Raw genomic sequence first — 27,540 nt, forward strand, 5'->3', positions numbered from 1 at the left:
ATGCTTAAAATGGAACGAGCACGCCCCCTTTTCCCCAGCGCTGATGTTTGTTTACCCTTGCAATGTATTTTGAAAGCTCTGCTCTGCTGTTTAAGTTGATAGGAAGAACAGGCACTTGCACAGCATTTAAAACTCAGATGTAAAGCATTTCCAGTGCATTATGGATGCGCTATGGGGTTTGAAGTTAACGTGAATGTCAGGCCAAAGTGGGGAGAACTTTATAAGATAGTGAAAAACAAACTCCTATGCCATTTGCTATGAGATGAGAATAAAGAAAAGAGAGCATAGAAAAGAAGCAAGTTTGTCTTCTTCAAATGTATCTGGGGAGCATACCTGAAAGACAGAAATGACTGGAAGGTGTATCACTGATTTTTCTAGCATGTGGTGCTTTGTGATCTAGGTTGCTGTGTTCAGGAAAAAAATACATTGATAAATAAGCTGCAGTGTAGTCCTCTGTATTTTTCCATGAAGTATTAGGCCTTTGTATAATACGTGCATAATTTTTATGAATCAGAACCTGAATCATAAATAAAATGTTAATTTGTAGACACATTTTAACTATGGAGCAGATGGAAAAATAGGAATGTGTTAGAAAACTAGGTATTTGCAGAAGCTAATGAAGTTAATTGGTCTCATTTGACTACCTTATTTTCCCAAACCCCCTAAAGACTGGGCTTTTTTATTTCTTTAATTAAAAATGAGTTTGGTATGTTAATATTATAACCTTTCATTTTTTCCTAGTTTTCTATATAAATGTCTTATTTATAGAACCACCCTTAGGAGTCCAGTATTAGCAAGAACATTAGTAAGCGGGGAGCAGTAAGACGGGTAGTCCTGATGCTATACAAAAGCTATTAGCCACATACGTTGGGATAATATGTGCTTTTACACCTTATTATTACTTCCCTGTCCTGTTTTCTTTTGATTACATAGAGAAAGACCTATTTTCCTCTAGCCTGAAAATGGTACAAGCAAAAATACATAAAATAATGACTGTTGAGCAGAATTTAATTTTTAAATATCAGTACTTGAACATGTTTTGATTGGTTAAATTACATGGTAAACTCCCATGGAAATATCAACAGTGTGAAATCAGAGAAATCACAGCCCTGAGCTAATCAATACCATGTGTGTAGATAATTTTCCCCCAAATTATTCCTTGTATAAGGAAAAGTTAAAAAGCAAAATATTTAGCTGTTCACCAACGAGTGCTTTTTAATTAGAGCTTTATGTTTTGGCTGCCACTTTGTACCAGATAGTGAATATTCAATGTTCTGTTGCATGCTGCAAAGAATTCTGGGACATCGTTTCTCTAATGTCATCACTAACATATTGCGTTTGTATTGATTGCCTATGATTTCTGTATGCGGATGATTGAGTTTGCACAAACTACTTAGGGTTTCAAAGGATTTGGATAATGTTACACTATAGGATTGAAAAAAATCTCTGAATATTGTGTCACAGAGGGACAAAGACATAGTTTCAGTGCATTTATTAGGCCCTAGCTGTAGAAATAGGGACAATACAACATCTTTTTTAAGTTAAGAGATCTTGGAAAGGGTGACTCTAATAAATCCTGGGTTAAGAAGAGTGGTACGTGCTGCAGTTCTGAAGTTGTTTATTCATCTGGAATGTATTAGAATCTTGATTAATAAGAAGACATCTGAAGTTTTACATAAAAAGCAGATCGGGCATTTGGCAAATAGAAATGGAGAGGGAGAATGAAAAGCCAGTTCCATCGAATGCTATTGTTTCCTTTTGACCAGGCATTGCTCTTCCTAATAGTACAGAGTGAACCGACATTTTTTCCCTCATGAAACTGCAATATGGAATTAAAATCTGTAGCTTAGAGAACAGTTCTTTTGAAAGTCTTACATTTAAAATAATTTTATGTTTATCATCCTACCATTAAATTACCAATAAATGGTAATTTACTATTACCATTATATTTTTCAAAAAAACTCAGTTATTTGATTTATATGGCATCAAACATGAAATTTGAAAATTTAAAATTTAACATTTCATAGAGAATATTTTAATATTTAATATATTTTTTAAACTTTTCACTTAAGACTTCTTTATTCTCATAGCCACTCTTAACCAAATGGAAATACAATGATCTCTGACTAAGACACCGTCAGTTTCAAGATGGCCAAACAATCGCTATTGGAATAGGACATGGAAATTATGGTGTTTGAGGGAAATCAAAGTCTGTAATACTTGTATAATTCACGCATCAACAGCATGGTTTCCTGAATGCCAGGGCATTTTACAAAAGGGAATGATAAGATCAGAGCTCAGTATTTAGGAGATAACACATTTGGCAGCTAGTTTCTGAAGGATCTGGCACCCACATAGACATTAATCTCTAAGGCCAATAGGTGAAAGATTGTTACAGTCTTTGCTGAGGGCAGAAATTCATGTATATAGCAATCATTCTTATGGGAGTGAAAGGAACAAATTTTAACAAGTTTTAAAATACCACAGTTTTAAAGAAGCAAGTCCCCAAACAAGGAAAAATAGTTTACTTCAGATTCATTCCACAGTAGAATTTGGCCAACAAATTTCCAATGATAATTTATGTATCTGGTATTGGATACTTGCTGAAAGCTGAGGGGTGACTATTTTTGGCTATCTAGTCACAGACAGCTAAATAATATACCATAGATTCTAAAAGTTTGCTTCTAGAAAAAACTTGCTTAGTAGGGAGAAGTATTAATGGAATGTATAACTAAAAGAGCATGGACAAATGGAAACTGATTGAAGGATGAAATTCCTTAACAGTCATCAGCAGAGTTAAATTTATATAGAGTTAGAATATAGTTTGTTTCAGGATGTAATCATGAGCCTTTACACCCTCTCCCAAGGCAAAATGTGATATTTCAGTCAGTTTTAGGCAGACTCTAATTCTTTTATTTCAGCAAAGACGGCAGATATCAAAAGCAAAGAAATATGATGTCATAAATATTTGTTAGTATATGAGAGAGGGTGGTTAATACATGTTGCTGCTGCTGCTGCTAAGTCGCTTCAGTCGTGTCCGACTCTGTGCGACCCCATAGACGGCAGCCCACCAGGTTAGGATAATGCTATACTACAAGGGCTCGCAAACTTCTGCTGTAAAAGTCAAGATAGTCAATGTTTTAGGTTCTATAGTCCATTATGACTAAGGTTACAAGTAGTCACTATATTGAGCAACACATTCTCTTATATAAGTGAATGAACAAGTATTCCAATAAAACTTTATTTACAAAAACAAATGCATTTAGCTTGTAGGCCTAGTTTGCCAAACTCTCCTAAAGTATATTGATTAAGCATTTAGTAGGTTCTCAATAATTGTTAGGTGATTGTAATTTGGAGTTTAAAAAAGCACACATTTGCAACATTATCCATATAAGACACAGGAATATCTGTGGCCATATGCCAGGGCCCACAGGAACTTAGACTTTAGGTTCAAATTGTTGTTGCTGTTGACCTTGCATCAGTAGGACATAAGTGTAAAGCTCATTTTTATAGAGATGAGTACTTTGTTCTAATCTAACCAGCTAGAGTCTGATTTTGACTTCCCTTTGACGTGTGTGTGTGTGTGTGTGTGTGTGCGCGCGCGCGCTCACAGTTTCAAGATGGGCAGCTTTCATTAGAAGAGCATTTGTGCCACTGGAACGAAGAACAGTTGCTTCTTACACATGGGGTTCAAAACTATGACCTTATCATTCTTGCAAACAGTTGCACTAACTGGTCAGATAGTGAAAATAGCAAGATAAAAGACAGGGAATCAGGAGGAATGGACACCAGAGGGATTTCTCCCTCAGTACTCATGTATGAGCAGTCACTGAATCTTTTGGATCTCTTTTTCTAAACAAGTAAATGCATCCCGCTCCACTCTATCACCACCACTACTGTTTTTGAACTGCAGTGCCAGAGAAGGCTCTGAGAGTCCCTTGGACAACAAGGAGATCAAACCAGTCAATCCTAAAGGTAATCAACCCTGAATATTCATTGGAAGAACTAGTGCTGAAGCTGAAGCTCCAATAATTTGAACACCTGATGCGAAGAAATGACCCATTGGAAAAGACCTCGATGCTGGGAAAGATTGAAGGCAGGAAGAGAAAGGGATGACAGATGATGAGATGGTTGGAAGGTATCACTAACTCAATGGACATGAATTTGAGCAAGCTCCAGGAGATGGTGAAGGACAGGGAAACCTGGTGTGCTGCAGTCCATGGAGGTCATAAAGAATCGAACATGACCGAGTGACTGAACAACAACTGAACAGAGATCATAGAATTCTTTTTTAAAGTCCATGATGTAAACATAACTAAATGAATCTTGGCAAATAAGTAGGGGAGAAGGAATAACTCTGTGTACAGAGTAAGTCTAATTAGTAAATGGAGGAATGATAGAAATACAAAGTCACCATTAGGCAAACACCACAGAAATAAGTGTTGAAGACAAGATCCACAGATGGATGCTAAAATCAGTGGGTGACAGAGTAGTATGTGACTGAGTAACTAACACAGTTCCAAGGCCTACTGGTTACCAGTGACCAAGAGTGGGTAGAGAAAGCATTTTGTATCCCTTTGTATCTCAGTGCGTAGCAAAATGTCCTTTTGATATCCATTTCATTTGATGGTGAAAATGTGAATGAGTAGACTTGAATGAGTTAAAAGAACAATTGAGACTGTTTTGCTTCAACTAAACCACCTGTCCTACTTCTCCCATCTGCAGAGCAAATGTAGAAGCTTAGGTCAATAAAAAGCATATTAACTCAAAGGTAAATCCCCAAGGAACTTTGCACTATAAAAAAGTATTCATGGAACTTCCGTGGTGGCTCAGTGGTAGACTCCACTTGCCAGCGCAGGAGACATTGGTTCAATACCTGATCCCGGAAGATCCCACAGAGCAACTAGCCCATGTACCACAGCTGTTGAACCTATGCTCTAGATGCCAGGACCCGCAATTACTGAGCCCACATGCCACAACTATTGAAGCCTGTACTCCCTAGAGCCGCAACTAGAGAAGTTACCACGGTGAGATGCCCAGGTACCACAGCTAAAGAGTAGCCCCTGATGGCCAATGTCTGCAACTAGAGTAAAGCCTGCACAGCAATGAGGACCCAGCAAAGAAAGAAAGAATTGAAATTATATACAAAAGAGTATTCACTAATGACCCACAATAAAATTAATGCAATTTTTTAAAAAAAAATCTCTTTTCAGAAGAGACATGCTAAGAATAAACAACTTTACATCCTTGACATAATGAGATGAGTGAAGATTGGCTACAGCCACGGCAACTCGTCTGCCTTCTGCAGTGTTCAGAATCACCGAAAGTATATTTTATAAGTTGTTCACAATGGAATTACACACCTGTTTTCCAGTAGAACATGCAGTAAATGAGGATTAGGTTTTTCGGTTTGGTTCAGTTGCTCAGTCATGTCTGACTCTTCCTGACCCCATGGACTGCAGCACACCAGGCTTCCCTGTCCATCACCAACTTCCAGAAGTTGCTCAAACTCGTGTCCATCGAGTCGGTGATGCCATGCAACCATTTCATCCTCTGTCATCCCCTTGTCCTCTGGCCTTCAATCTTTCCCGGTATCAGGGTCTTTTCCAATGAGTCAGTTCTTTGAATCAAGTGGACAAAATATTGGAGCTTCAGCATCAGTCTTTCCAATGAATATTCAGGACTGATTTCCTTTAGGATTGACTGGTTTGATCTCCTTGCAGTCCAAGGAACCCTGAAGAGTCTTCTCCAACACCACAGTTCAAAAGCATCAATTCTTTGGCCTCATTTTTCGGTTCATTTTTTTACCATACGACGTTTACAGTAAAGAATCGCACATACTGCTATGTACTTGTGGATATTACAAAGGTCCCCAAAACACAGTGAAGGGACAGAAATCCGGCAGTGCTTACACCAACCAGTGGAAGAGACACATTTTGTAGTTCTTCTCTAAGGAGGGTGCCTTTTGGAATTTATCATCTTGGGGGAATTGCCTTTTGCAATTCTCTTAAAAGTGTCTTGGGCTTCCCAGGTGGCACCAGTGGCAAAGAATCCACTTGCCAGTGCAGGAGACATAGAGACGATGGTTTTGATCCCTGGTTCAGGACGATTGCCTGGAGGAGAAAATGGCAACCCACTCCAGTATTCTTGCCTGGAGAATTCCATGGACAGAGAAGCCTGGTGGGCTGCGATCCATGGGGTCGTAAGAGTCAGACGCAACTGAGTGACTGACCCCAGCTAAAGATGTCTCTGGTTTGTGCTAGAGGCTGTTTATAACCAAATAGAGAAGCAAACAATAAGCTGTAAGCATCGTTTAGATGGGAATTTGGATTCTGAGTCTTCAGTGATGAAGTCAGACTCGTGTTTCTCCAGGACTCACTGCAGAAGCAGGGACCCCTGATCCCTCTCCCTGTGTTTCATGAGCTTTAGGGGTAGAGCATCCCCTAGGTCTTCTGGAACAGGAGGGCACGAGAGGCCGGGGACTCTGGTGAAGGCCAGGAGTTTGAGTTCCAGTGGCTTCTTTTCCAAAGGGTGGCTGAGCAGAAGCTGTGAAGGTCAGAGTCTCTATGAGGGCTTCAGCTTCTGGAAATGACCAACTTGGCATGGAAGGAGTAGCCATGGGCGCACAGGAAGTAGGGCAGATAGAAGAGTGAGTGTGTGTGTGTGTGTGTGTGTGTGTGTGTGTGCGCGCGCGCACTTATGTGTTTGAACTTCTCTGGGGAACTTGAGGGGCTTCCCTGGTAGCTCAGCTGGTGAAGAATCTGCCTGCAATCCAAGAGACCCTGGTTCAATTTCTGGGTCAGAAGATCCCCAGGAGAAGGGAACAGCTACCCACTCCAGTATTCTTGGGCTTCCCTGGTGTCTCAGCTGATAAAGAATCTGCCTGCAATGAGGGAGACCTGGATTCAATCCTGTGTTGGGAAGATCCCCCACGGAAAGGAACAACTACCCACTCCAGTATTCTAGTGGAAAGACTTCTGCACTGATAGGGCGAGTGCGATGCTGGAGTGCCTAGTGGGGGTTGCTGCTGCTGCTAAGTTGCTTCAGTCGTGTCCGACTCTGTGCGGCCCCATAGGTGGCAGCCCATCAGGCTCCTCTGTCCCTGGGATTCTCCAGGCAAGAATACTGGTGTGGGTTGCCATTTCCTTCTCCAATGCATGCATGCATGCTAAGTTGCTTCAGTCGTGTCCGACTCTGTGCAACCCTATGGACGGCAGCCCACCAGGCTCCCCTGCCCACAGGATTCTCCAGGCAAGAATACTGGAGTGGGTTGCCATTTCCTTCTCCACCAGTGGGTGTTGCTGGAGGGCAAATGGGTGGAATTCCCTCTGTTCACTGCTGTTGGGAGGAAAGGAGACTTATGTCATAGTGGACTCTGGTGAGGACTCCCACCAAATAAAGGAGCCTGACAAGACGTGGTTCACTCACTGACAACATTTATAGGTTCAGCATTTCAAAGTCAAGGCATTTCTGTAGATGAACAATAGATTCTTACCATTCTAGGCTTGAGTGTTGAAATGTTACGTGTCAATATGTTTTGTTTTCATTTATTCTTTCTTAGTTCTTTGGTATCAAGAAGTCCAAAAAGGACAGATACACCCTCAATTTCACATTATGATAAAGTTTTCCAAACTTAAGAAGACCAAGTCACATTAATTAGAAGCCATTTCAATACTTTTTTAAAAAATTGGAAAATAAGACACTTAGAGCTCACTTGGAGGTGGGCTATAGTAACAGTATTAATCAGTTGCATAATCCACATTAATCAGTCCTGCCTCAAAGTTAAATTATTAATCAGCTTGATGAGCTAAGCAATTGTATGAAGAAATGAGTTTGTCTTAGAATTGAAAAAGTGGTAATGGAAAAGTTAAAAAAGAGAGAGCAAGCAAAGGAAAGATATTCCTGTGTTTACTTCATTTATTTCAACACCAGATCTTCTGCTTATATAGAGTGACTGAGTTCTTTTCCCCATGGATTGATGTTTTTATTTTCCTTTATTTTTTTAAAATTAATTTTTATTGGAGTATAGCTGCTTTACAGTGTGTTACTTTCTATAGCAAAGTGAATCAGCCATATATATATGGAAAATCGCAGGCAGTGCTAGTGGTGAAGAATCTGCCTATCAATGCACAAGATGTAAGAGACTCAGGTTCAATTCCTGGATCATGAAGATCCCCTGGAGACAGAAATGACAACCTACTCCGGTATTCTTGTGTGGGAAATCCCACGGACAAGAGGAGCCTGGTGGGCTATAGTCCATAGGTCGCAAAAGAGTCAGACACAACTGAGCAACTGAATACACAACATACACACATATATACATCCTGTTGTATTTCCTTCCTTTTCGGGTCACTACAGTGCATTAAGTAGAGTTACCTGTGCTAAACAGTATTTTCTCATTAGTTATCTATTTTATGTATAGGATCAATAGTGTATTTGTATAGAATGACTGAGTTTTGATGTGTCTATCTGAACAAATAATTACTCCTTTTGATTGTGTCCTCTTATCTCCATCTAGAGAGAAAGTGGTGTGTAACTGTGTCAATGCAGAAGGCGTTTCCTGGAATTTTCTCCTTTGCTTTGTCCTTGGAAGAGGGAGGGAAGAAGTTGGGCAAGGTTAATATCCCCTGGAGACTAGTGAATAGCATCTAGGCTGAGGCTGCGTGTGACATTAAGTAGGCTTAAGCTGAGGCAAGGCTGTCATTTCATTGGGCTATTTCAGCCAAGCAGGAGGCCAGCAGGAAGAAATTCAGACTAGTCATTGGCCACTGTGAAGCTCAAAAGATGGTTGGGTTGATGGAAATGGTCAGGTTTTTATTGATGATGTGGAAACTCAACCATATAAGAAAACTGAGGCTATCCCATCATGACGAAGCATTCCCAAATCTACACAGAATCTCCCTATAATCAATGGAAACTACTGGAAAAGGTGGATTTGGGAGTTGAAGGTGGAAGTTGGGAGTGTTACCAAAGAAATATTTTCTGCAATTCTCTTATATCAAGTAATGATTATTTCAACAGTGGATTTAGGATCCTTTTGTTGAAGAAAGTAAAAATCTCCTGAGAGCATATTGTAAGACAGTAGTATAGAATATTGGAAGTAGAACCCCAGCAGATTGGGTCACCTTATACTTGAAGCCTAATTAGAGGTCTTCTTGACTCTTAGGGGCCGGGGCCCTGATAACTTTTTATGCTTTTTAGTATGTCCCCTCCCATCTTCTCCATTTAGACATATTATTTGCATCCAGAGAATAGAGAATCACTAACCACTGCCTCGGGTCAAGCTGGGGCTTCCCTGGTAGCTCAGCTAGTAAAGAATCTGCCTACAATACAGGAGACCCCAGTTCAGTTCCTGGGTGGGGAAGATCCCCTGGACAAGTGTTAAACTACCCACTCCAGTACTCTTGGGCTTCCCTCGTGTCTCAGGTCGTAAAGAATCCACCTGCAATGCGGGAGACCTAGGTTTGATCCTTGTGTTGGGAAGATCCCCTGGAGGAGGACATGGCAACCCACTCCAGTATTGTTTGCCTGGAGAATCTCCATGGACAGACAGAGGAGCCTGGCAGGCGATAGTCCATGGGGTTGCAAAGAGTCAGACACGACTGACCAACTCAGCACAGCACAGGGCCAAACCTATAATTAAACGATAAGAAAAAACAAGCATAACGAAAATCGTTTGTAAAGTAGGTTTCATTCCAGTCCTAGCGTTCATTGCTGCAAACTAAATCTGAGGCATCCCCATCACTGAATCCACCTCAGTAAGAAAGAAAATTATGAATTAAATTTATTTTGCAAGGAAAAGCCCTAAAGAATATATTTGTAGATAGAACCAAATGGAAAATAGGATGGGGCACATATACTAGCTGTGGAGGTGGGGGTGTAGTATTTTAGGTTGGGGCCGGGATTGTGGTGTCAACAACAAAATATTTGAACCTTCGGTTACTTTTCTCAAAGGTCGAACATTGTTAGGATACAATTTTCGGTTTATCCTAAAATTTCTTCAGTGTGGCTTGGCAGATGTGAAAGTTTGAGAACCTTGGAAAAACCGTGTCGAAAGGACCTGCTTTGGAGAGCTCACTGGGGTGTGGATTTGGTTGATGACACAGACTATTGAGTCCTTACAGAGAATTGTTTGTCTTCCGTTTTTAGATGGCTTTAATTCCTCCAAATTGCTCCTTGAATAATAGGAAAAAGGCAATTTGAATTTCAGTGACAGATTGGACATAACAGGTTGCAACTATTAGGTCTAATTTTACCATACTGAGAAATAAAATTGCCTAAACATAAACATCGATCACTGATGCAGTAAATTAATTTGTACAGAAAAAGTAGTTTAACTGCAGTGCACATTAAACATAGAAAATTTTCAAAATTACTGCTCTCTGAATTAATTTGTACACTTGTTTACTTGTTAAAAGCACGCATAAATTCTTTTTTTTTCTAAGGCAGTGCAGGTTTTAACTGAGTAAGAAAGAAATATAAAAAGTGGCAAGGAAATACAGAGAAATGGAAATCACACAAAATGACGTGAATACTTGAAAACATTTTTTCTGCCTTTTATTTTTGTGTTTAGATGCTGTCTAGAATGTGCTTCATTTATCCGTAAGATCACTAAAGATGTGCTCATTCCCCTCAACCCATTGTAACAAGATAAATGTGATGTTTTCATAGCCTTGACTTATGTTTGTGAGAATCCTAGACCTGGAATAATTAGACGAGTTTTATGGTTTGGTTCCTCCTTCAGTTTACATTCAAAGATGTCCTAGGGCTTGGAGCTGTTAGCTTTGCCTTGACAGCAATATGACTCAGGAATTCCTTTGTATTTAGCACTTAAAAAAAATCAGGGAACATGTTTTCATTGTTACCTGTAATTCTATTATGAGGGCTGCAAGGCGAAGTTTGGATGGTATCTTTGTAGATTGTTCCAGCCTCCGTGGACCTGGAGCTGGCAATGCGCTGCTGTTTGATACCATCTCCTGCCTACAGTTTTCAAGGACAGTGGTTCGATTCAAATACAATTCTGATAAGTGGCAGGTTCTCGTGTCTTTAATGCCTTGACAAGGGCATCACTCTCAGGAGAGGGAGGTGAAACCGTTTGGACGAGGAGTCTGTCTCCGCTCCTTTGTGCTGACACACTAAGATAATGGACAATTAAGAGAGCCTTCACCGCAGGTGAAAGGATGGGGTTATCACTAATATAAAGGAGCCCGTGGGGTGCTGGGGGATGAAGGAGAAGAGGGATGGGAAATTTTTAAAGGAATATAAAACACACAGATGAGGCGCCTAATAACTGTTCACATATTGCTCTTTCACCGGGAATAATGGTGAGTGATTGGAGTGTTCACTTGTGCTTGCTGTAACTTAAAAAATCTGGTTCATTGCATTTGACACAAAGTATGCAGAAACTTAGCCCTGTGCTGGCCTGCCTCTCCTGGTGGAGGGGAGCCCAGACAATGAAGGGGTTTGTTTGTGTGGAGTCTGGCTCTTAGACTGCCTTCCATGGGGCTTTGCAAAATGACTCGTGATAGTCTAGAGGCAGTGGTTGTCAACCTTGACTGCATCCCCCAGGGGCCCCGACCCTAAGAGGGTCTGATTTAATTGGTCTGGGCATGGACCCAGTATTTTAAAAGCTCCTCGATGATTCCAAGGTGTACCCAAGTTGTAGGCTATTGCTACAGGGTTTGTAACAGAAGGATCAAGTCCCTCCATACTTGGGTTCCCTAGCAGACTGTCTGATTTTGTAAGAGATTTGAATAATGTGTGTGCTGTTATTAGAGAAGCTGTGTACTGATATATTTCTACCAACCATCTAAGGCAATGGCACCCCACTCCAGTACTTTTGCCTGGAAAATCCCATGGATGGAGGAGCCTGGTAGGTTGCAGTCCATGGGGTCCCTAAGGGTCAGACACGACTGAGCGACTTCACTTTCACTTTTCACTTTCATGCATTGGAGAAGGAAATGGCAACCCACTCCAGTGTTCTTGCCTGGAGAATCCCAGGGACGGGGAAGCCTGGTGGGCCGCCGTCTACGGGGTCGCACAGAGTCGGACACGACTGAAGTGACTTAGCAGCAGCAGCAGCAGCAGTGTTTATATGGGCCCCCTACTGAGCGCTCAGGTGCCTCAGGAGAGAAGTCCCTCCTCTCTCAAATGCTGTTTCTCACTTGCCCTCACTGTCTTTTAGTTTCTGTTTTTTCTTTTTTTTTTCTAGTAGATTATTGGAGCTTCCTGGCTTCCCAGGTAGCACTAATGGTAGAGAACCTACCTGCCAACGCAGGAAACAAGAGACATGGGTTCCATCCCTGGGAAGACGCCCTGCAGGAGGAAATGGCAACCCACTCCAGTATTCTTGTCTGGAGAATCCCATGGACAGAGGAGCCTGGTGGACTACAGTCCATGGGGTCACAAAGAGTGGGACACGACTGAAGGGAGTTAGCATGCATTGGTGCTTCCTCTTCCTGAGATAGCATGGATAAATGATCCTAGGCAGAGAGTGAGTAGCCTGGTGAAGGCAGACTTGCAGCTACCTTATTCAGGGTCATTGTGCAATTTAGTACCGGCAGCTTTGTACCTGCTCTTCTTAATCTGATGGGGTAGCTGCTCTGTGTGCATGTAAATTATAGGGGAAAGCTCCTGGTACCATTCAGAACTCGAAAAAGTGAGACAGCCCTGAGTATTTCCAAACCGAGTGGAGAAGAGGTTAACTGATTTTCTTTTGACTTAAACTTTCATTTGTCTGGAAGAGGCCCAAACGACAATAGAGCACACTGCTTCTGATAAGTATGGGTTCTCCTCAGCCTGAAGAGATGTGTGTGATAAGATAAGATGGCTTAAAAAAAAAAAAGAGAGAGAGAGCTTGAGGGAAAGGAATAGGAGGGGAGGGAGAGAGAAGTATGTTAACTGCTCTGACTGCAAAATACCCCCTGGTAGTCAGAGATAAGACACCTTGAGCTACTCAGAAGACCTTAAACAGGATGTAAATGAAGCCAATAAAAATCATTTGAGATCAAGCTACTTTTCTACTGCCCTCCTGTTTCTAGCTTTGACAGCAGAAGGCTTAATTTACTGTATGACATTCCACACTTACGTGCAGAACCCAGGAAGTTGCCTGAGACTGATAGGAGCCAGTGCAAAAAAAAAAAAAAAAAAAGATATCTATGGTTTCTCAAGAGGGCCAGACTTAAGGCATGCAATCAGCAGCTCTAGTGATGCCTTCCTGAGTGCAAAAAGAGAGTGTTGCTGATCATTGCAAGGCCCTGCCTCCTTCCTTTCTCCCTCCTTCACTTACTCATTTGCCTTGTCTTCCGTTTTATGACGACCTTCATTCTTTGAAATGGTTCATGGGATGAGCAGCATTTCATAGCCTATTGATATTTCTCATCAAGCTAATGCAGCTTGAAAGTAATTATCCACCAAACTTTAGGAGGTAAATTTTTCCATGTTCACATTTGAAACGAGCTGTTTACTCACAAGTCTGTAGCCGAATCAGGTAACATCCAGCCTTTATGTACTTGGAACTTTATAACTTTTCAAAATGGTTACTGTCTGTTTCTAGAAATTTACAGGCTGCTGCCAACAACACTTCTACAGAGGGGAAGTAATTTCTGGGAGCTAGTTGAATGTGTACATTGGAAAGACTGGAAACTTGGAGTCCTATCCATAGTAGGAGCGGGCAGTGTTAAGAGTTTGGAAAGCAAAGAATAATGATGTCCTTTTCTTTCTGAAAAAGTTGCCTCTTGGAAGAGATGGGATTTAATTTGGTCTTTGGGTGAGGGAGAGAAAGATTTCCATCACCCCTGCTCTAGTTTGGAGTGGCCAATGTGGAAAAGACATGGCCAGGCATAGGGAACTTGAAGCAGAGGATTTAAATGATTCAGAGGGCGTAGAAGACAATAGTGGTTTTCAAATTCAGAAATACAGGGGAAGCACCCTAAAAGCTTCCTAAAACTGAGGATTTCAGAGCCTATCCCCTAGAAGTTCACTGTCAGTAGACCTGGGGAGGGGTGTGTGGAGTCTGTAACTGCTGTTCAGCTGGCTGGGGTGCAGGTTGGTGGATTATGCTAAGGAACGCCGCTCTTGGTCAGCTGGTTGGGCAGAGGGTCAGCCTTCGGTTTCCTTGTGTGGAGTCATGGTAGCTGCAGTGATGACAGAGGAAAGGGAATGTGCCGGAAGGTGAGGAGGCCCCTTCATTGTATCCCTTACTGGGTGAGTGGTAGAAAATGTGGCTCCAGAGGCAAGAGTGTGAGAAAGATGAAGCTGACCACAGCGCTAATCTGATGGAACCTTTTCTTCTGCTTTTATTTGCCAATACCTGACCCAACGGAACTGCTCCCCCCAGAGGAGAGGATGGAGAGAAGAGAGGAAGGGAGGGCACGTGCCTGCATGCTAAGTTGCTTCAGTTATATCTGGCTCTTTGCAACCCCATGGACCGTAGCCTGACAGGCTCCTCTTCACATGAGATTCTCCAGGCAAAAATACTGGAGTGGTTTGCCATGACCTCCTCCAGGGGATCTTCCCAACCCAGGGATCAAACACACATCTCTTATGTCTTCTGCATTGGCAGGTGTGTTCTTTACTACTAGTGCCACCTGGGAAGCCCTAGGGAAGGAGAGAAGCATTATCAAAAAAAAAAAAAACTGGAGGTGTGTGTTTGTGTGTGTGTGTGTGATTTTTATAGGTAGTAGCTGGAAGGTAAATTAAGAAATAGGCTGTCCTGACTTGTCAACTGCAGGTTACAGATTCAAAGAATTGATTGTCAGGTTTTTGTTTTTTTCCATACAATTAAAGGCTTCCTTGGTGACTCAGAGGTTAAAGAATCTGCCTGCAATCCAGAGACACAGGTTCAATCCCTGGGTCGGGAAGATTCCCCTGGCTAAGGGAATGGCTAGCCATTCCAGTATTCTTGCCTGGAAAATTCCATGGACAGAAGAACCTGGTTGGCTGCAGTCCATAGAGTCACAAAGAGTCAGATACACCTGAGAGCCTAACATTTTATACAATTAAATGATGCTTGCTCCTTGGAAAGAAAGCTATGACAAGCCTAGACAGCATGTTAAAATGCAGAGATATCACTTTACCAATAAGAATCTGTATAGTCAAAGCTATGGTTTTCCCAGTGGTCATGTACGGATATGAAAGTTGGACCATAAAGAAGCCTGAGTACCAAAAAACTGATGCTTTTGAACTGTGGTGCTGGAGAAGACTCTTGAGAGTCCCTTGGACAGTAAGGAGATCAAACTGTTGCAGGAAGGCGGACCCCTTCCAGGGCTCTTGTCTAAGGCTCGGAAATGAATTGTCCAAGGAGACACATGTGCTGCAAAGCAAGAGACTTTATTGGGAAAGGGCACCTGGGTGGAGAGCAGTAGGGTAAGGGAACCCAGGAGAACTGCTCTGCCACATGGCTTGCAATGTCGGGTTTTATGGTGATGGGATTAGTTTCCGGGTGCTCTTTGACCAATCATTCTAATTCAGAGTCTTTCCTGGTGGCCCACGCATTGCTCAGCCAAGATGGATGCTAGCGAGAGGGATTCTGGGAAGTGGACGGACACGTGGTGTCTCCTTTAGACCTTTCCCGAACTCTTCCGGTTGGTGGTGGCTTATTAGTTCTGTATTCCTTATCAGGATGTCCTGTCATAAAACAACTCACGCAAATGGTTACTATGGTGCCTGGCCAGGGTGGGCGGTTTCAAGCAGTGTGCTTCCCCTAACAAAACCAGTCCATCCTAAAGGAAATCAACCCTGAATATTCATTGGAGGACTGATGCTGAAGCTGAAACTCCAATACTGGCCACCTGATGGGAAGAGCCAACTCATTGGAAGAGACCTGGTGCTCGTAAAGGTTGATGGCAAAAGGAGAAGAGGGGTAGGGCAGAGGATGAGATGGTGAGATAGTATCTGCGACTCATTGGATATGACATTGAGCCAACTCTAGGGGATAGTGGAGGACAGAGGAGCCAGGCTTGCTGCACTCCATGAGATCACAGAGAGTTGGACACGACTTAGCTACTGGACAACAACAATAATATATATGTGTAGACTTATGCCAATTAGCATAAACTGGTTTTATAAAAGAAAAAAAAAACACAATGGAATCTTTAACAACAAAGAGTGAACACTGTGAAACACTATTTTAAGTTCATTCATTTACCCATAAAAACTGGATGACTAGGTGGCATATGAGGCAGTTGTTGTTTTAAGGGGAGGTGGGGAAGGATGGACTGGGAGAATTACCTGACACTTCGATCAAGCTGCTTGCCTGAACAGGAGGGAATAGGGCTTGGGTTTTAACAACCCCATGAGCTGCTATTGTTAGTGCAAATTGTAACCTGTTACTCATTCTTGCTGATCTGTGTTTTCATCTGTAAAATTAGTGTTTTTTTTCCTCTAAAGGCTAAGACTTCTCACAGGTCTTAAATCTAACACTTCATATATATGAGAAGTTAAGAATGACAGCCTTGACTTCCTCTTCTCTATGTAGGCTTCAGTCAAATTCATTTATTTTCTTTCCTTTGATCCCTCAAGTCAGACCCAGAGGTATGCATAACCCATGCCAAACCACATCAGGTCATCTTGAGAGAAAAGAGTGGAGCTCAGATGTGGGAGGAGGCTTTGTAAAGGTTCAGAAACCAGCGCTTTCTTGCAGACAACTTTGAGTCAGTCAAGATCCCAGAATTGCGCCAGTTGGTTTTATGTCTTTGGGTATTAGAAACATGCTTCTACAAGGGTCATACCCATAGGTTTTGAACATATACAGATGTATGCTATCCATATTCCTCTTTTCAAAAACAAATTTTAAAACTCCAAAACAAAAGCAGAGAAACACTGCTATCGATTTCTCAATGAAAATTATTCAGAATTGGTGCATTTCACATATGAACTAAGCAGTTACATATTATCTGAGTAGAGTTTCTTTATTTACTGACTCATATTTGGTTTTCAGTGGAATTTTGTACACTCTGTCCTGTACGTTGGAGAAACTTCATCTTAGTTACATATATAAACAAGCCTATATATATATATATATATATATATATATATATATATTATACATATCTATATACACACATATATTTTAATACAATTATGTATATATACCTATGTGTTAAATATATAATTGAGCATACAGTACATATAATTTAATAAAAGTAATATATGTAATATATAAACTTCATCTTAGTTACATGTATAAATAAGGCAATATTACATACATCTATATACACACATATATTTTAATACAGTTCAGTTCAGTCGTTCAGTCATGTCCAACTCTTTGTGACCTCATGGACTGCAGCATGCCAGGCTTCCCTGTCCATCACCAACTCCCGGAACTTACTCAAACTCATGTCCGTTGAGTCGGTGATGCCATCCAACCATTTCATCCTCTGTCATCCCCTGCTCCTCCTGCTTTCAACCTTTCCCACGTCAGGGTCTTTGCAAATGAGTCAGCTCTTCGCATCAGGTGGCCAAAGTACTGGAGTTTCAGCTTTAATATCAGTCCTTCCAGTGAACACCCAAGACTGATCTCCTTCAGAATGGACTGGTTGGATCTCCTTGCAGTCCAAGAGACTCTCAAGAGTCTTCTCCAACACCACAGTTCAAAAGCATCAATTCTTCGGCGCTAGCTTCCTTTATAGTCCAACTCTCACATCCATACATGACCACAGGAAAAACCATAGCCTTGACTAGAAGGACCTTTGTTGACAAAGTAATGTCTCTGCTTTTTAATATGCTGTCTAGGTTGGTCATAACTTTCCTTCCAAGGAGTAAGTGTCTTTTAATTTCATGGCTGCAATCACCATCTGCGTGATTTTGGAGCCCAGAAAAATAAAGTCTGACACTGTTTCCACTGTTTCCCCACCTATTTCCCATGAAGTGATGGGACCGGATGCCATGATCTTCGTTTTCTGAATGTTGAGCTTTAAGCCAACTTTTTCACTCTCCTCTTTCACTTTCATCAAGAGGCTTTTTAGTTCCTCTTCACTTTCTGCCATAAGGGTGGTGTCATCTGCATATCTGAGGTTATTGATATTTCTCCCAGCAATCTTGATTCCAGCTTGTGCTTCATCATGCATATTCATGCATATACATAAGTATATGCATATGTGTTAAATATATGATTGAGTATACAACATATATAATTTAATAAAAATAATATATGTGATATATATTAAGTAAAAAAAATTGCATCATAGAGACTTCCCCTAATGAAGTATACTTCATTAAGGCATGATTGTACATATACACATATTAAGTGGCAAATTATATGATTAACACTTTGTAATGAGAAATAGAAAAGATATTTTTAAAATGTATGCCATGATTGAGCAGTAAGCATTAAATCTTTTCTGAACGTTCAGTCCTGCATAAAAACATACATGCGTGCCTTCCCTGTGCTATACTTTTGACTAGTTTGGTTCCTATAAATACATTACCAGGACTGTTAACAAGAAACAAATGACAGAATGAGCCAGTTTGAATTTCATTTTTAGATTCATTCTAGGGAAGAATAAACTGAACCTAAAGGGAGGCATATAAAACAAAGGGAGAATGAGGTACCTGGAGAATCCATCAAATTGATAATCAGCATTTTTTCAGGATTGCCTCTTTCAAATATTGCCTAATTAGGTAAATGGAAAAAAAAAACTATACAAATAAGGTCATTGATATTAATGGTCTGTGTAGAGATATTTTGTTATGCCATATTTAGAGTTATTTTAAGAACATACTTTTATCCTTTGCTGTTTGTAAACATTATTCCATTTAACATAAACGACTCCTTGTATCACTGGGGTTACTTCGGATCCAACATCACATTTCAATTTTAGTTTTACTATGTAAGTGTTAATGTGAAAGTTAATGATGATTCTTTTCAAACATCATAGACATTCTATCCTGTGAGGATGTATTGGCAATTTGTTCTGTAGATCTCAACATACGCATAGAATCTCAAGATAGTCCAGCATCCACCAATTTTTAAATACCACTAATAGTATATAAGGTCTTTCCTGGTGGCTCAGAGGGTAAAGAATCTGCCTACAATGCAGGAGACCTGGGTTCCATCCCTGGGTCAGGAAGATCCCCTGGAGAAGGGAATGGCAAACCCCTCCAGGATTCTTGCCTGGAGAAGCCCATGGAGAGAGGAGTCTGGTGGGCTACAGTCCATGGGGTCTCAGAGTCAGATACGACTGAGCAACTAACATAGCATATAACTTCCCCACAAAGTGCATGGACACTGACTGGGTAGGAGGCTACACACACTACTAGTCTGAGTTGCAGCTGCAAGGTGTTTCACTAGGTGCATTCACGAGCTGAGTGTGAGGCTTAACCTCTGTACCTTAAAATAAAAAGAAAATAATAATTTTGCCTTAGATCTTAATTCCTATCATGTTTAGACACAGGAACCTCAAAATCAAGAATACTGATGACCACTGTATTATAATACCAAATGGATAATTCTGGTAGTATTTCCTCCCTAATCTTTGTAACAGCTTTTTCTATATTAGCACACCGTATTTATCACTTTACCGCACAATGAACCCACAGGGGGTGCTAATTGGTCATTAATTAAATTTTAGCCTTTCAACACTTTTGTATTCTCCAGTGGCTTTATCTGCAGTGAAGTATACAATGTGGCCTCTTTAAACTGCCAAAAATTCATGTCAGCTTTGCGGCTGCTGTGGGTATGATACAGGTGGAATTCAGCTCGAGTGAACACCACTTCAGGACTGTTATAATTCCTTGTGACCCAAAGTTTGCCAACCTTGAATCAAAGCCTACATGCTGGAAAAATATTCAGAAGAGTTTTACATGACAAAACAAACTCATACACCAGTTTCCTCTTTGATCGCTTTGTCTAAACATTCTAGTGTGTTAGGGCAGTTTTTCAAAAAAGCCATTATTAACATGATGAAATGATTTTTCTGAGGTCCATCATTCACCAATAAAGCCATTTTCAAATTTAACTTTGTTAGTGCAAGAATCCCTTTTACTTTACCTCTACTTCAGTGAAGAGATTAACTTACAGGTACAATGATTAACATGGTAACTGAGAAATTTGTTGAGTATATGTCAAAAGATGTGGCTATATCTTCAAAGCTTTATAGGTATATTTCACCCTAGAGCAAAGGATTTTGAAGCAAAATAGAATTTACCCTCAAGAAATTTCTCAGCAAGTAAAATAGTGAGATATTGGGCTGGTGTCAGACCTGTGGAATGTGGTTTCAGGATTTTGAATGCAAGCTATTCCATCATGGGAATTTTACTCCACTAATGAATTAATCACAGCTTGCTGTGTGGAGCTATTAAAGAATGAGCTAAAGCACATTGATTTTCAAGGTAATTATTATTAGCATTCGGAAGATTTTGTTTTGGTATATTTGTTTATTTTTTTATTTTTAAACAAAGATGTCCCTTAAGTCCTTTAAAATTCTTAGAATCTCAATATGGAAAAAAGCAACAACTAAATTAGTTAATTTTTATTCCTTTATAATGTTTTCACATTTTTCAGTTATAACGTAAAGGTAGCTATGGCTTTTAGAGTAGCAGTGGTAATTTTAGTACATTTTTATATTGCAGTAGTTTAGAAAGCTGTTTCATACAATGTCATGTTTGATTCTAAGAATATTAACTATGAGGAAGGCTAGAATTTTATTATTTATTTTGTTATAGACAAGCAAGTAAAAACTTTAAAAACATAGTAATTTCTAGAGTTCATATGCTAGTTATCAGACCTAAACACATAGTAGGTGCTTCATAAATGTTGGCTGAACAAATGAGTAAATGAAATAAGCAATGAAGAAGTGCTTCAAATTCTTTGTGGTATGAGGTCATAAATACAAGACTTCTAAGTAATGAAAACGCCTTCTAACTCAAAATAGTTGAGATAAAAAGAAAACAGATTTGGGAAATTCACTGTGATGATGGCTGTCATTATTAAAGGAGAGATAAATACGTTAAATGATGTAGAAAGCTCACTGTCACAGCACTGTAAGCAGATGTGTAGCACACGATTGCCAATTATTGAACGCCAAGAGCTTGGTGCTTATCATTAGTTATCTATATCTTTAAGTGAGCCAAAAGATGGGAGCAGCAAAGCCGTGCATACCCCCTGCCCCCCATCCCTAGAAACCGCTTTTCCTTCTGTCTGGCTTCAGAAACACGTCTTGGTTTCCGTGAGAGAGACGATGAGTGTTTTTTAACTGGTTTCACGTCAGCTTTTTCCTCTGATTTGAGAGGTGGAGTTAAGTGTGAACTGCTTAAGAATGCACTGTTTTCTGTTTAATTTGGCGGTAGAAGATGGAATTCATTGAGCTCCGTCTGTTCAAGTGAACTTTAAGCAACAGCAAGCAAAACATTTGTACTTCTCTGCACATGTAATAGAAATGTGTCTGGTGAAAGAGCCAGCTTGGCTCTAAACACCAGGATTACCTAAGGAGGGGCTGAGGTGGGGTGATAACAACTTCTTATCTCTTCTATTGGCTCATCCTAAGCAGTGAACTTTTTTTTTTAAGGGAGTATTGAAAGGAAAAATAAATAGCCTCTGAGCTCTGATATCTGGAATTCATCTTGACTGTGTTAAAAAAATGTGTTCCTCCATTGCCTGCTCCCGCAATTTGCTATCATTAATGACTGACCACCCTTTTCCCTCATAGCCTGTTAATGCATGTAATTGGTCCTTCCAGAACAATGTGTGATATTACAGAATTATAAAGCATCTGTGAACTGTACATAATTGTAAGGTTCACTTTGCTCTTTTGAACACCCAGTAAAGAGAGTATTCCTTCTCAAGTAGATAAATAAGTTGTATGACAAAGGAGTGAATTTAATGCAGGACTGTGGGTTTTTTTTTCAAAAGTATGATAGTTATGTTACTAAAGTGGCTGCTTTTCTAAAACTGTTGACATTTCTGTTGAGAATGAAAGGAAACAATTGTGTAATAATGCATAATGGTTTATTTACAGTGACCATATCCTTCAGCAATTTAGATCATTGCTTTAAAAATGTGTTGTGCAATTTGGTTAGATGATTTTAAATATGATGATGCAGAGTTGTTACTGTGATGACTCTGGGTTAACGGGACAAATATCCTTGTTACCTGTGTCTACTAAACACACATTTCAAAATATGTTCTCTCTTGATAGCACCTAACTTCTCTCAGCCTTTGTGTACCCAGTATATTTTCCTCAAGGTTCTCAGTTTGTCTTAAGGTGTCTTAAGTTAAGGAGTGGAAAAAGGACTATGAACTCTAACATAAAAGTTTGCTCCCTCTAGCAAGCTGGATAAAGAAAGAACCATTTTCCAGTCAGTGAAAGAATTAACCTGGAAAATTGTTTCGATCTCATGTTTATACCTATTGTCCTGCTATTGCTAAGTCACTTCAGTCGTGTCCGACTCTGTGCGACCCTATAGACGGTAGCCCACCAGGCTCCCCTGTCCCTGGGATTCTCCAGGCAAGAACACTGGAGTGGGTTGCCATTTCCTTCTCCAATGCATGAAAGTGAAAAGTGAAAGTGAAGTCGCTCAGTCGTGTCCGACTCTAGCGACCCCATGGACTGACTGCATGCAGCCTACCAGGCTCCTCCGTCCATGGGATTTTCTAGGCAAAAGTACTGGAGTGGGGTGCCATTGCCTTCTCCGCCTATTGTCCTACACTTAAAAAAAAAATCATCCACTGAATGCACTTATTTTGATGTTAAATAATGCAATGATTGGGACTTTGCTGTTGGCTTTGACAGTAAAGAATCTGCCTGCAATCAGGAGACCTGGATTTGAACCCTGGGTAGGAAAGATCTCCTGGAGAAGGAGAAGGGAATGACTACCTACTCCAGTATCCTTGCCTGGAGAATTCCATGGACAGACGAGCCTTGTGCGCTCCAGTCCACGGGGTTTGCAAAGAGTCTGACATGAGTGAGTAACCAGCAATGATTGTACTGCTAGTGTTTTAAGGATAAAAGAGGTGATTACAAAAGTCCATACTTGGCTTCAGAATTACCTAGCAAAATACTCATTCCAAGGTCATCTGTCTGTAAAGACCCAACATTATATCATATGTATGATAATTTAACACAATCAGCTTGGATTTATGGTTCATTACCTTTTAGATATCACCAAGTATTTATATTTTATTTTCTTGATGACTGAATATAAAGCTATGAATGCTTAAGACAGTCTTTGGGCCAGTCCTTAAAGCTGATATTCCAGTGGTTCCGTTAAAAGAAAATGCTAAAATATGTTTATACTGCACATATAAGAAGCTTACATGTGAAAACGTTAATACATGCAACACATATAAGTCTTTTTGTTTACATATGCACCTTTTCTTCCAGCAATGATAGGTGCCCTAGAAACATTCACTAATCTTTGTAACACCCCAGAGGGTAAGTAGCAAGAATTATTATCTTCATATTGCAGGTGAAATACCTAGGTAGGGGCAGATTAAATGACTTGGCCAGGTCACTCTCTAAGTCCGTTATGAAGCTAGAAATAAAACTCCAGACTCTTGACTTTTAGTTTTCATTCTGAGTCATTGACCTCCAAAAACAGAGGTACCAGAGCTGTCAGTATTCAGTCTTCTTTTCCACACTTGAAAAGTAACTGGTGATCTAAATCCTGTTTCTGTTAAGGAAATCTTGCACACACATGATACTGAGTCCCTGAAGGGTGGTTTGGCGAGAACCCTGTAGTTACAGTGAATGAACTCAGGTAGCGAAGGACATCAGTAGGCCAGCTTCTTGTGGGGCCAACCCTACAAACAACTAAAAGTATTGGAAGTTTCCATAACTTCAGAGACTCAGATAACTTCTTTAACACATTGAGTCAATCCACTTTGTTATTTGTCTTTCTCCTTAATAATTTCAGGATTGCCCATACAGTTGGAGTCAGCATTCTAAAAGACTTGGTCCCTGCCCTCCAGAAGCATGTAACTTACCCTCTCCTACATTGCAGGCGGATTCTTTACCTTTTGAGCCACCAGGGAAGCCCAACTAAGACCTGCTTGATAGTGCAAAAAATTAAAAAAAAAAAAAAAAAAAGCTTTAGCATCCCCCTAGACCTTCCTGAACATCTTCTTTTCCTCTTTCTTTGATCTTTTTTTTATTGACTACTTGGGTTGGACTTGAAGGTGAAAGAAAAGCCGGACCCTCAGCAGCATTTTTCTTCCATAGTGACAGGCTGTAGACAGACATTATCAGCCCCCCATTTGGCTACCAGGCAGCCCCTCCTGGGGTGTATTCGTCTGTCTGTCCCCCAGCAGCCAGGATAAAATCACAGCCAATCTTGGCTTTCTTCTTCCAGGTTGGTCCATGAGGGGCGATGGCTCATGTCAGAGAGGTAGTACTTCCTGCTCTGGTGTCTTTTTCCCTGTGCAAGCCCTCCTTCTAGCATGACTTCACTTTTCTGTTAGTGAGCACTTTCCCCCATAAATATGACCGAACAGGTGTGGCTCTGCCGCTAACTGAGTTTCCAGCTGTCCTCCTCCGATGCAGACCCAGCAAAATCTGTTGTTTTGTCCTTTCAGGCAGACTAGAGAACCATCAAGCCCGAGATGGAGATCTTCCTTGCAGGATATGGCAGTTTTGTTGCCAGAAGATGGTCGGGAAAGCCTGGCTGGCTAACAAAGACAGGCCTTCAGCGGCTGGGTGTAGTTCCAGTTCTGTATCCCCTTTGGCAGGAGCACAGAGGCTGCTGCAGTGTGGCCAGCCAGCAAAATTAGGAAATAAGGACCTCTTTTATTTACTCAGGCTGCTGAATCATGGGCATTCCTGTCTGCTTGGAGAAAAGTCAGGCGGCTCTCCTTTCCACTGCAAATCTCAGGAGTGTTCGAGACTTTCATCTCCGAGTGTTCACACACTTGTTTTAATGTGCTTTATGGAAATGCTGAAACTCAGCAAGTACAGTTGCTGTAGAAAAACATCTGCAGTAACTGTGCACACACATTTGCATCTTTAAATAGACTTTTAGGCCATGGAGTTGGTTTCCAGCAAAGTTGTATCTGTGTATCTTTATTTTTTTCCCCTTTCCTTCTTCCAGTTGTAAGAGGTATAGCTCTCCGAGAGTCAGCTAGTGTGAAGTGATTGATTCCAAAAATTAAAATTTAATGTGGACATGTTAAGTACTTCACATTGAAATGCAGAAAACTTGCCATAACACAAAAAGACATTCCTGTTAGTAGCACTTAGTGAGTGCTGAAGGGAAAAAAAGTTCAAGTTGACTCAGTAACGGGGATTGAAAGAATCCTCCATAGTTTCTTCCAGATGAAAAAAACAACTTGAAATTGTTTAGGTCTGTAGTAGCCATTAAGCATTGTTTGAGCTGTGCATGCCAAAAAACTTAAGGTGATGGGAATGGGTAGCTTGCAGAGACTAAGGTAGACCTCAGAGAATATTGGCAACACCACCACTAATACAAAAGTCTGGGGCGATACTGATACCCTTAGAGCATGAACTAACACCCCTGAGAGTATCCTCAGTGAGTTCCTTGAGCACCCCAAGGAAAACAGGCTCAGTTATAGTCCTAGCAAATGAGCATTTTATAATTTTGACTCTAAAACAGAAATCAACTTTTTTGTGGAACCTTTGTTTATTCTTCTAAAGTGGCATTCCCTACTCAAACTTTCTACTTCTGCTCAATGTCCTCCGTTCTGCAGCCTGTTAATCCGGTAGGGCAATTTCCATGTATCTCAGTTACAGAGATACATCATCTGTGATTATCACCTCTTTTCGCCAAGACCAAGTAATAGGGACAGGAGAGAGAGTGAAGAGAAGGTTTCTAGCTCCCTTGAATCTTGGTTTGAGTAAAAACTCCTGACCCTCACCTCACGTGACTGTATTTGAAATTTACAAGCTTAGGAGAATGGTTAGGTAATAGGTATAATCAGGCATGGCCACAGACAAGAACCTGATTTAAGCATGGTGTCAAGGATTGCACCGTGTGTATAATGGTCTATTGCTCTGTAATTCTTGGTGTGTTGTTATAATAATATATCATGCCGAGGCACAATCTGCAATTTAATAATAGATTCACTTGCTAAATTATCAAGCTTAAGTTCTATTCTTTTAGTCTAGATGCATGACTAATTTCTGATTCACTGTTTTCCCCAACTGTACACAGATGATATGTTTGAAAATATTTTTAAGTGAAACAATAGGATATAAGCCAAAATAATAAATGTGTGAAAAGTGATAGATTTTCTTTCTAGAATGCTGAGCCAAATTTAATAAAATATTATAATTTTTATAATATACATATTATATAAATATTATAAGTTTATAATATAAAAATTGTGTAAAATATTAGAAAATTTTAATTAGGAAAAAATATTTCAAGACTTTGTTTTAGGGCTACCAGCTATAGATGGCTTATTTTCTTTAAGGGAAAAGCTAAATCATCATTGAGGTTGTTTTTGTTTTTAATTTTTCAAAATGGTTTCTCTATATGTTGGCTGACAAGTTTACTTGCATATATTCTTTATAGGTATTTACCTTTAAATTGAAATCACACCAGCAATTCTCAAACTCTTTCTTATGCTGGAAACATGTTGGCTTATAGACGGATATAAATGAGGATGCAAAATCATGTGGCTTTCAACTTGTATTGCGAAGCTTTGTTGCAGTGGGCAGGAATCCAGGAATGGTGTTTGGTTGTTTTCTCAGAGTTAGATGGTTGCCATCTGGCATTGATAGTGAGATGGTGTTGTCATCAGTTTCTAGATGCAGGAAAGGAATGATCCTCATCTGTTTCCTGTGGATAAGCAAGAGGTTGATAATCTAGTAAAATCTTGTTACCTTAAAGAAAGCAGACGTGGAATTTGTTTACATAATGCTCGCCAGTTTCTCCTTTTATGTTAATAATATAGCTTGCTAGTGAACTTCAGCTTTGAAGGATTTTAAAATGTATTTGATCGCATTCTAATAGCATCTTATTTGAATACCTCAATAAGATTCTTAACCAGACCTATTCTAATAGAATCACTATCTCCACCAACCCTACTCCATGGTCCTTACTTGTCGGCATTTATGAAAAGTCTTGCTCCTTTGGAGAGTGAAAAGCTTTTGCGATGTCTTCTAATCATGAATGATAGACTAGAATTGTTTTGAAAAGTCAGAAAGAGGTTTCACAGTCTATTTAAGACGTCTCATTTTCCACTTGGATGTTAAGAAAGTGACAGAAGTAAGAGTGTACACTTGCTGCAAACATGGTTAAAAAAAACCACCTAATAGAAGGTAGAGTTACTTTATGGATAGCTCGCTAAGGTTATATCTGGCTTTCAGGCTTGTTTGTCTTCTCTTTGTTACTCATAAATCTTTCAGCATTTACCATAATCATTTATCACTTTTCCTGTTTCCAGTTTTTCACAAGTTGCTTTGTCTCCGCTCACCTCAAAGTACAGGTCCTGTTTGGCTAAGGAAGTTCATGCCGCTGAAGCTTTAGCAAAAGGAAGAAATGGCGGGCCACCTCTTGAACTTTCCAAACAAAATACACTATTACATTCTGACCCTGTGAAACTCTCATTTTTTTTCTTGATCCTGGCTGATCCTAGCCACA

At 40.3% G+C, this 27,540-nt stretch overlaps 1 protein-coding gene across 5 annotated transcripts in view; it reads left to right on the top strand.

The window, feature by feature from the left end:
- The window catches only part of ZNF521 (zinc finger protein 521), a 312,190-nt gene that overhangs the window by 103,390 nt on the left and 181,260 nt on the right, over positions 1–27,540 (top strand). The gene's annotated exons all lie outside the window — the stretch shown is intronic.

The sequence above is a fragment of the Bos indicus genome, chromosome 24 (genome assembly GCF_029378745.1).
Source record: "Bos indicus isolate NIAB-ARS_2022 breed Sahiwal x Tharparkar chromosome 24, NIAB-ARS_B.indTharparkar_mat_pri_1.0, whole genome shotgun sequence".
In the NCBI taxonomy this organism is placed as follows: Eukaryota; Metazoa; Chordata; class Mammalia; order Artiodactyla; family Bovidae; genus Bos; species Bos indicus.